Source organism: Ascaphus truei, chromosome 17 (assembly GCF_040206685.1).
Source record: "Ascaphus truei isolate aAscTru1 chromosome 17, aAscTru1.hap1, whole genome shotgun sequence".
NCBI lineage: Eukaryota > Metazoa > Chordata > Amphibia > Anura > Ascaphidae > Ascaphus > Ascaphus truei.
In genome coordinates this window covers 9316309-9326891 of record NC_134499.1, presented here as the reverse complement: position 1 = coordinate 9326891, position 10583 = coordinate 9316309, and positions in this window count along the sequence as shown.

The following is a 10583-nucleotide window of genomic DNA, read 5'->3' as shown; positions in this document are numbered from 1 at the left end:
AGGCGTCAGTGAGGAGACGGGGCGGGAGAGAGGCGTCAGCGAGGAGACAGGGCGGGAGAGGCGTCAGCGAGGAGACGGGGCAGTAGAGAGGCGTCGGCGATGAGACAGGGTGGGAGAGGTATCAGCGAGGAGACGGGGCGGGAGAGAGGCGTCAGCGAGGAGACAGGGCGGGAGAGGTATCAGCGAGGAGACAGGGTGGGAGAGAGGCATCAGCGCAAAGACGTGGCGGGAGAGAGGCGTCAGCGAGGAGACGGTGCGGGAGAGAGGCATCAGTGAGGAGACGGGCGGGAGAGAGGCGTCAGTGAGGAGACGGGGCGGGAGACAGGCGTCAGCGAGGAGACGGGGCGGGTTAGAGGCGTCAGCGAGGAGACGGGGCGGTAGAGGTATCAGCGAGGAGACGGTGGGAGAGAGGCATCAGCGAAGAGACGTGGCGGGAGAGAGGCGTCAGCGAGGAGACGGTGCGGGAGAGAGGCATCAGCGAGGAGACGGGCGGGAGAGAGGTGTCAGTAAGGAGACTGGGCGGGGGAGAGGCGTCAGCGAGGAGACGAGGTGGGAGGGAGGCGTCAGTGAGGAGACGGTGCGGGAGAGAGGCGTCAGCGAGGAGACGGGGCGGGAGAGAGGCATCAGCGAGGAGACGGGGCGGGAGAGAGGCGTCCGTGAGGAGACGGGGCGGGAGAGAGGCGTCAGTGAGGAGACGGGGCGGGAGACAGGCGTCAGCGAGGAGACGGGGCGGGTTAGAGGCGTCAGCGAGGAGACGGGGCGGTAGAGAGGCGTCGGCGATGAGACAGGGTGGGAGAGGTATCAGCGAGGAGACAGGGTGGGAGAGAGGCATCAGCGAGGAGACGGGGCGGGAGAGAGGCGTCAGTCAGATGGGGCGGGAGAGAGGTGTCAGTGAGGAGACGGGGCGGGAGAGAGGCGTCAGCGAGGAGACAGGGCAGGAGAGAGGCGTCAGCGAGGAGACGGGGCGGGAGAGAGGCGTCAGTGAGGAGACGGGGCGGGAGAGAGGCGTCAGCGAGGAGACGGGGCGGGAGAGAGGCGTCAGTCAGATGGGGCGGGAGAGAGGTGTCAGTGAGGAGACGGGGCGGGAGAGAGGCGTCAGCGAGGAGACAGGGCAGGAGAGAGGCGTCAGCGAGGAGACGGGGCGGGAGAGAGGCGTCAGTGAGGAGACGGGGCGGGAGAGAGGCGTCAGCGAGGAGACGGGGCGGGAGAGAGGCGTCGTCGATGAGACATGGTGGGAGAGGTATCAGCGAGGAGACGGGGCGGGAGAGAGGCGTCAGCGAGGAGACAGGGCGGGAGAGGTATCAGCGAGGAGACGGTGGGAGAGAGGCATCAGCGAGGAGACGGGGCGGGAGAGTGGCGTCAGCGAGGAGATGGGGCGGGAGAGAGGAGACGGGGTAGGAGGTGTCGGCAATGAGACAGGGCGGGAGAGGCATCAGCGAGAAGACGGGGCGGGAGGGAAGCGTCAGCGAGGAGACAGGGCGGGAGAGGTATCAGCGAGGAGATGGGGCGGAAGAGACACGTCAGCGAGGAGACGGGGCGGGAGAGGCGTCAGCGAGGAGACAGGGCGGGAGAAATGTCAACATAAAGACGGTACAAATAGAAGTTCATACTGGCGCCCTGTTCCATTTTCTTCTCACGTCAAATGTTAGAAACCGTTTCTTACACATAATGCAAATTGTAGCGAACGCCGCGTCAGGCGGCACAGAGAGAAACGGAAATATCTCATTCCAATCTGCGCGTCGTGTATCTGATCTTTAATGCCAACTATTCACATCCCCCTTAGGCCTCGATCACACCGGCTGCTCCACGGACGAGCGTTCCCGAGCCTCTGTCTGCTGGGCGATGTGGGAACATCCCCAGACAGAATGACGCGATTGGGGGCCTAACTTAAAAAAAAAAATATGTGTGTTTGTGATTGGCTGGCGCAGTACACGTCACACGGCTGCTGCTTGAAATTTCAACTTCAGTTGAACGCTTGAGGCTTAGTCCCCACAGGCTGCTGTAGCGCCCGCCGCAGAGACAAGAGCCGCTGCGAGGGGCGGCCGCCGCGCTGAACCGACAGTTTTTCCAGGAGTCAGGGAAATTGAGATTTGACCCAGCGACAGAGCGCTAGGCCACGTCCCCCAGCGGTTCAGCCAATGAGGACGAACCTCCCGGGTGACGTCATGGCCGCGCCCCCCCGTCACTCCTCAGTCACGCCCCCCTGTCTTTCCCCCTGCAGCTCACTGCAGACCGGAGAACTCGGCTGCACGCGCCGCCAGCCTCGCAGGCGCGCGTGCAGCGCAGGCAGTGGGGCCGTAGCCTGACTTGCAGCTGCGATAACGCTGCACTTCGCCGCCGGGGGGCGTTTTCTGTTTGAACACTCCCACAGAACACAGCGAAAGCGCGAGCACGTCGCACGCGTTCTGTCTGAGCGAGGCCTAAATCCCAAACTGATGCGCGCGGCAGAAAAGTTGGAGCACAGCCTTTGATGCAGGAATACAAAATGGCGCCGTGTGGGTCAATTTTCCTTCAAATTTCAGATCACGTTAACAACCAAAAGAATAAACTCAGACACACACACACAGGAAAGTACAAGCAGAAGTGGGGAGCAGGCAGCGGGATGAGGTTAGTGACTGAAACAGGCGCATGTTAAAACAGAGAACAGAGAGACGCAGGTGGGGGGAAGCTTGTGGGGAGCGCAGGTGTCACCATATATAGAAGAAATAAATATAATAGTGTAATATGCCTTAAACAGAAAAAAGCAATCTATACCGGAATCCTGATTGGGAACTCACATTCTCCCAGTTTAAATTCAGCAGTGAATAGTAATGGATGAGATGATGTGGACTCAGCAGTATGTAGAGAGGTCTTGCTTGACATAAACTCTCTGGTGTTAGCAGAGCAAAGCCTCGGTAGAAAGAATGACACCTTTAGTGCAACATTGTTATGTTCACTATCAATGTATTGGTAAAAGCAATAAATAATGCACTCACATGAGCATCATGTGCATAGACACATAGAAATCAACCAGAGAGTTTATGTCAAGCAAGACCTCTCTACATACTGCTGAGTCCACATCATCTCATCCATCACTATCCACTGCTGAATTTAAACTGGGAGAATGTGAGTTCCCAATCAGGATTCCTGTATAGATTGCTTTTTTCTGTTTAAGGCATATTACACTATTATATTTATTTCTTCTATATACGGTGACACCTGCGCTCCCCACAAGCTTCCCCCCACCAGTCAAGATAGGAGAAACTGGATCTTCTACCAAGAGGGTTGAGCAGCAAAGTTTGCCATTTATATATATTTTTATGATTTATGAGCACTTTGAATATTGTTATCACTATTAATCACTATTCATTTATTAATTATATATTACACTCATTAGAAGCGCCTCATTTTTTGTTTTAAACAGAGAGCGCAGCCTGAGCACAGACGCAGCACATACTGCGGAACGCGGACAGCGTGTCACATAGGATATATTAGATGAGCGATCAGTGGGGTCTTTAGAGGCAATCCCAGCAGTATCCTGCATGTGTGTTTTTTTACAATAAATCAGTTCTGTAGTATTAGATAATACTGCCTTTTTATTTTAAAATTCAACTTTTAACTCCATTTTAATGAGTTTTAATACACTGAGCATCCTGTGAGTTCTACAGCAGGTTTATCCCACCTCCCCAGCAGTGCAAGATCCCTGTAACACTTTCCTGTTTGGGATTATTTGTTACCAATGTTCCCAGCTGTTTGAGCTGCAAACTGTAACAGTAGACAATGTTACCGTAACAATATAAGAATACATTGTAGTTGCGGAGTTGCGCTGACTGAAACTGAAAGGCGGCCATTTAGTGAGCCCAAGGAAACAGGAATTTGCTGATTGATCGGCAGCTTAGGTAATTCGTTTTCAATAAAGGTAATCAAATGCTGCATATATTAAAACAACAAAATATGTGTTTCTATTTTTTAAGCTGCTTGGATTGCCTCTTTAACGCAAAGAAGGGATCAATCCCAGCGTCTGCCTGTGGCCCTAGATGAAGCACGAAATCCTTTTTCCAGACGTGGTCACGTGGCCCCCTGCTGCGGCTCAGAAATATTACACCATCATACAAGCTGCAGGATCGCAGCGGAATAAGGGAGACATGCTTAGCAGGGGAACCCAGAGACGCGTGCCTACACCTCCACCCCACGGCTTTCCAGAAGCCCGTTCCATTCTACAAGCCCCGATCAAGACACGATCGTGTGAGTTCTTACACTGAAGCGGGGAGGTGTCACTTACATCACAGATCACACTGCCTTGCGTTTTTCTTCTGCGTCTCTTTCCTGCGCTATAGGGTCCTTTCTTTCCCCCATCAGAAATACACGCCAAGCATTTTATTTATTTCTTTACACCCCTCTGTAAAACAAACCCTTTTACTTCCGGAGTCAGGCAGCCATACAGTATAAAACAGGAACGTGAAGTAACAGTAACCAATCACAAAAAGCGTCTATCCGTGGCGCTGGCGAGATTACCGCCTGCCGGTTGCTGTTTAGTGAATAGTTAATGGAGGAGATATGAAGTCCAGTCCCCCCAACAAGTCAGGTTTTCAAACGCTGATTGAGTAACCTGTGCTGAAGCAGGGACTGATTGGGTCACCTGCGCTCAAACCTGGGGTGCTCAACTCCAGTTCTCAAGACCCCCCCCCACAGGTCAGGTTATCAGGCTATCCCTGCTTCAGCACGGGTGGTGAAAGTATTCGACTGAGCCACTGATCATCCCCCTCACACGCAGTCTGGAGGAAGCCAGGGTTATACGTGGACAAAATAATCTATTTTTGGTTGTTACATGAAAAAATAAAAAGCAAGAAAGGAAATACATAGCGGAGACCAGGGGAAAAGACAAGAAACCCCACACATTAAATAGGCGAAAATTAACATGCGTGTACAACCACATGTACATAAATAAATCCAATCTAAGTGTGCTGAGCTAGTTCAGGAGTGGTCAACCCCAGTCCTCAAGGGCCACCAACAGGTCAGATTTTCAGGATACCCCTGCTTCAGCACAGGTGGCTCAATCAGAGGCTCAATCTTCGTGATTGAGCTATCTGTGCTGAAGCTGGGATATATCCTGAAAACCTGACCTGTTGGTGGCCCTTGAGGACTGGAGTTGGTCACCCGAGCGAGTTATAAAGCAGACCTCTGACACTCTTAATGGAACGCAGAATATTCCATGGGCAGATGGTCTTAAATAATTCAACATAGACACACACACATATTGCATATGGTATTTTAGTCTTTGACCCATCTTGATGCCGCAGTGCAACACGTTGAGTAATGATGCAGCAGTGCAACGCGTTGGGTAATGATGCAGCAGTGCAACGCGTTGGGTAATGATGCAGCGGTGCACCGCATCGGGTAATGATGCAGCGGTGCACCGCGTCGGGTAATGATGCAGCGGTGCACCGCGTCGGGTAATGATGCAGCGGTGCACCGCGTTGGGTAATGATGCAGCGGTGCACCACGTTGGGTAATGACAAAGCGGAGCAATACTTTGGGTAATGACGCAGAAGTGCAACGCCTTGGGTAATGACGCAGCAGCGCAACACGGGTAATGATGAGGGTGAAACGCGTTGGGTAATGATGCAGTGCCGCAACGCGTTGGGTAATGATGCAGCGCTGTAACGCGTTGGGTAATTATGTAGTGGTGCAACACGTTGGGTAATGACGCAGCGGCGCAACGTGTAGTGTAATGAACCAGCGGTGCAACGGGTTGGGTAATGATGAACAGTAGAGATGCAACACGTTGGTTTATGATGAAGTGGCGCAACGCATTGGGTAATGATGCAGCAGCACACCTCGTTGGGTAATGATGCAGCAGCACACCTCGTTGGGTAATGATGCAGCAGCACACCTCGTTGGGTAATGATGCAGCAGCACACCTCGTTGGGTAATGATGCAGCAGCACACCTCGTTGGGTAATGATGCAGTGGCGCAACGCATTGGGTAATGATGCAGCAGCACACCTCGTTGGGTAATGATGCAGTGGCGCAACGCATTGGGTAATGATGCAGCAGCACACCTCGTTGGGTAATGATGCAGTGGCGCAACGCATTGGGTAATGATGCAGCAGCACACCTCGTTGGGTAATGATGCCGCGGTGAAATGTGTTGGGTAATGATGCAGCAGTGCAATGCATTGGATAATGACACAACGGCGCAATGCGTTGGGTAAAGACGCAGTGGCGCAACGTGTTGGGTAATGATGCAGCGGCATACCGCGTTGGGTAATAACGCAGAAGTGCAACGCGTTGGGTAATGACGCAGCGGTGCAACACGTTGGGTAAAGGTGCAGCTGTGCAACGCATTGGTTAATGACGCAATGGTGCAATGTGTTGGGTAATGACACAGCGGCGCAACACGTTGGGTAATGACGCAGTGGTGCAACGTGTTGGGTAATGACACAGCGGCGCAACACGTTGGGTAATGACGCAGTGGTGCAACGTGTTGGGTAATGATGCAGTGGTGCAACGCGTTGGGTAATGATGCAGCGGTGCAATGCGTTGGGTAATGATGCAGCGGTGCAACGCATTGGGTAATGATGCAGCGGTGCAACGCATTGTGTAATGGTGCAGCGGTGCAACGCATTGTGTAATGATGCAACGGTGCAACGCATTGTGTAATGATGCTGCGGTGCAACGCATTGTGTAATGATGCAGCGGTGCAACGCATTGGGTAATGATGCAGCGGTGCAACGCGTTGGGTAATGATGCAACGGTGAAACGTGTTGAGTAATGAAGTAGCGGTACAACCCGTTGGGTAATGACGCAGCGGTGCAACGCATTGGGTAATGATGCAGCGGTGCAACGCATTGTGTAATGGTGCAGCGGTGCAACGCATTGTGTAATGATGCAATGGTGCAACGCATTGGGTAATGATGCAGCGGTGCAACGCATTGTGTAATGGTGCAGCGGTGCAACGCATTGTGTAATGATGCAACGGTGCAACGCATTGTGTAATGATGCAGCGGTGCAACGCATTGTGTAATGATGCAGCGGTGCAACGCGTTGGGTAATGATGCAACGGTGAAACGTGTTGAGTAATGAAGTAGCGGTACAACCCGTTGGGTAATGACGCAGCGGTGCAACGCGTTGGGTAATGATGCAGCAGTGCACCACGTTGGGTAATGACGCAGCGGTGCACCACGTTGGATAATGATGCAGCGGTGCACTGCATTGGGAAATGATGCAGTGGTGCACCGCATTGGGCAATGATGAGTGGTACACCGCATTGGGCAATGATGCAATGGTGCACCACGTTGGGCAATGATGCAGCGGTGCACCATGTTGGGCAATGATGCAGCGGTGCACCATGTTGAGTAATGATGCAGCGGTGCACCATGTTGGGTAATGATGCAGCGGTGCAGCGCGTTGGGTAATGATGCAGCGGTGCACCGCGTTGGGTAATGATGCAGCGGTGCACCGCGTTGGGTAATGATGCAGCGGTGCACCATGTTGGGTAATGATGCAGCGGTGCACCGCGTTGGGTAATGATGCAGCGGTGCACCGCGTTGGGTAATGATGCAGCGGTGCAACGCGTTGGGTAATAATACAGCAACCGGGGGAATATTAGCCATTTTAAATAAGGGCGACGCAATGAAATGCATCTGGGGGGCATGGAAAACTACTGATTCACCAAAAAGGGATGCTCTGGGTTAAAACAAAATGGAGGGGGATTCCTTATGTTTATGCAGTGTCCGAGTGTAGTGTGTTTAAAGGTGCAATTCCCACATATGTCATTTTGGAAAATCCAACACCTCATTAGCAGCAAAAAGGAGGATGAAACAAATGTGCTGTATTGTTGCAGCATTTGGAGGGTATATTTGAAAAGCGTATTAATACATATTACAGCATGAAATACATTTTACAAATAGTGTTGCAGGGCCGAGTGCTTTGACTTATTGTTGCCCCGCTGTCTGGCACTGCACCTTTAAGACACAGTACAAGCCGGTTCACATACATACATGTAAACTCCTCACGGATAAAACCGGATTCTAGAAGTGGAACAGGCCTCAGAAGATGGATGTCTGTAGTTCCTACTTGAACATCCCTTCGAAGTTCAGATCCTTGGACATTAGTTCGTCTTCAACTGAGCCACTGATTGAGCCACCTGTGCTGAAGCAGGGATATCAATAAAACCTGGCCTGTTGGTGGCCCTTGAGGACTGAGTTTGAGACCCCTGCCTTAAACCAATGAGACATACAGGAGCAATCCATACAGGGTTTGCATTGGCATTTTAGAGTGATGCATTTTAAGTGATCATTTTGTATGGTATTGTATGTCTTTATTTATATAGCGCCAAAAGTGGACTCAGCGCTTCACAAAGAATACAGTACAGGGAATTATAATAATACCACAAGTGCAGCAAAATCAGACAATAGGAAAGGAAATCCCTGTCCCGAAGAGCTTACAGTCTAAGAAGTTTGATGGGGAACTTACAGAGACAGCAGGTAAGGGAATAAGTGCTGTAGATGGCAGTGATTGGCTACAATGGGAGGTAGGAGTGACTGAGTGTGCGTGAATAGCCATGAGTGCAGGCTATTGGGATGCTTTGTGGGGTGAGTGTTAATGTTAGTCAGTATTAAAATGAGAGGGTTAACACAATTTACAGGGGGGGAGATGGCAGGGAGGCGTGGGTGAAATCAGGTGTATATGTCTGGGTTCAGGATTAGGGGAGATCCCCAGCATCAGGAATGAGTAGATAAAGGGTATGAATAGAGGATTTGTGGGGTGTTTTTTATTGAGGGGTACAGAAGTTGTTGGGAGGGAGGTGTATAAATAATGGTGCAGTGGGGAGTGGGGAAGTTGGAGAGAACAGAGACATTCACAAAAGAGTGAGGAAACAGTAAACAGAAAAAGCAATAGGGAGGGCATAGTGAGATCCATGAGGAGAGTCTTCCCAGGTACTGGTTGATAGAAAGAGTACAAATAATCACAGTGTATCGAAAGTAAAGTTCTCACAGTTGCAAAGTTGTTGTGCAGAGTCCCGATCTTCCTCCAATCTTCACCTCCAATTTCAACTCCAAAGTTAACTCTGCCAGACACTTTTGATGTTACACTTTAAGATGGGACACAGCCATATGGCTTCACAGCCAAGATATTCTGTGTATTTTTAAGTGAGAATATATAGTTAGACTAGAGGTGACTGGGGACTGCATCTTCTGCAAACTCTTCTACACAAGGCAACAAACGGTGAGCTACTCTGACCACACTATGATCCCATGCTTGTTAGCCTGCACACTTAACCCCTCCCCCCCTTTACACCTTATTTTACTGCAGCCTCTCCCAACACTGACTGCACACAACTGCCCCCCCACCCCACTCGCCCCCCATCCCACTTACCCTCCCCACCCCACTAAACCCTTTACAAACACTGAATAGGCCCCAATGCAGCAAAACATTTTGACAAGGAAAAGGCACACCACTGCTGTTTAGTCTGCACACACACTTGGCTCACAACAGCTTCATGCAGCATTACCTACCTCTGTGATAATGAATCTGGTATGTATCTCAACTTTGTTCTTTCTCGTGGCCTCATGGAAATGTTACTCACTCTATCCACTACAATCCCCTCCCTCCTGGCCCACACCCAATATCACCATACACCCTGGATTACTCAAAAGCCTTTCACTATCTACTGAATGTTGGTGGAGAACTCTGAAACCCTGCACACCAACCACTGCTCACTCTAATGGCAAACACCACAAATGTACAACTTCCAAACAACTAATCAAATTTCTACTCATACTGTTACTCTCTTTAGCAGGTTATATTGAACTTAACCCAGGCCCTCCCTTTTCAACTCTGTCCCATACCCCTGAAAATACCCCCTTCAAATTCCAAAAAGGCCTATCTGCCACCCATATAAATATCCGGAGTCTGCTGCCCAAACTGGATGAGCTTAGGGCATGCTGCCTTGTGCATAAACCAAAAGCCATCGTTCTCACAGAAACATGGATAACCCCTAAAACCCCTGATGCAAATATTGCCATTCAGGGATATTCCACTTCTAGGAGAGATAGGTCAAAGAGAGGAGGAGGGGTGTTATTTTATATTGCAGACACCTTACACTGTTAAATTGCCCCCCAAGCCCACCCTCTTTTGAAATTCTAGTTGGTAAAATCTGCCTCCCCTTTTCTAAGTCCATCTTGGTTTCTGGCATCAACGCCCCCTAAAGCCCCTCTACAGTCCCTGACTGATATCACCCAGTTTCTTGGCTCCATTTCCTCTCTGAACGAGAAGAGTGAGCTGCTAGTTCTTGGGGATTTCAACTTCAATTGGCTTGACCCCAAAAACCACAAAATCCAGATACAACTCAAGTCACTTAACCTATCGCAACTCATTTCCCAACCCACACGGACAAACCTGAAATCGCATAACCATTCCTTGCTAGACTGGATTCTCTCCTCAAACCCCAGCAGAATCCAATCCTCTGGCATCCTTCCTGATATTTTCAGTGACCATGCAATAGTGTACTGTGTAAGGAAAATTAAACCACCCTAATCAAGCCCTAAATTTCTCCTCACTAGAACATTTAGAAACTTTAGCCCACAACCGTTTCTGGATG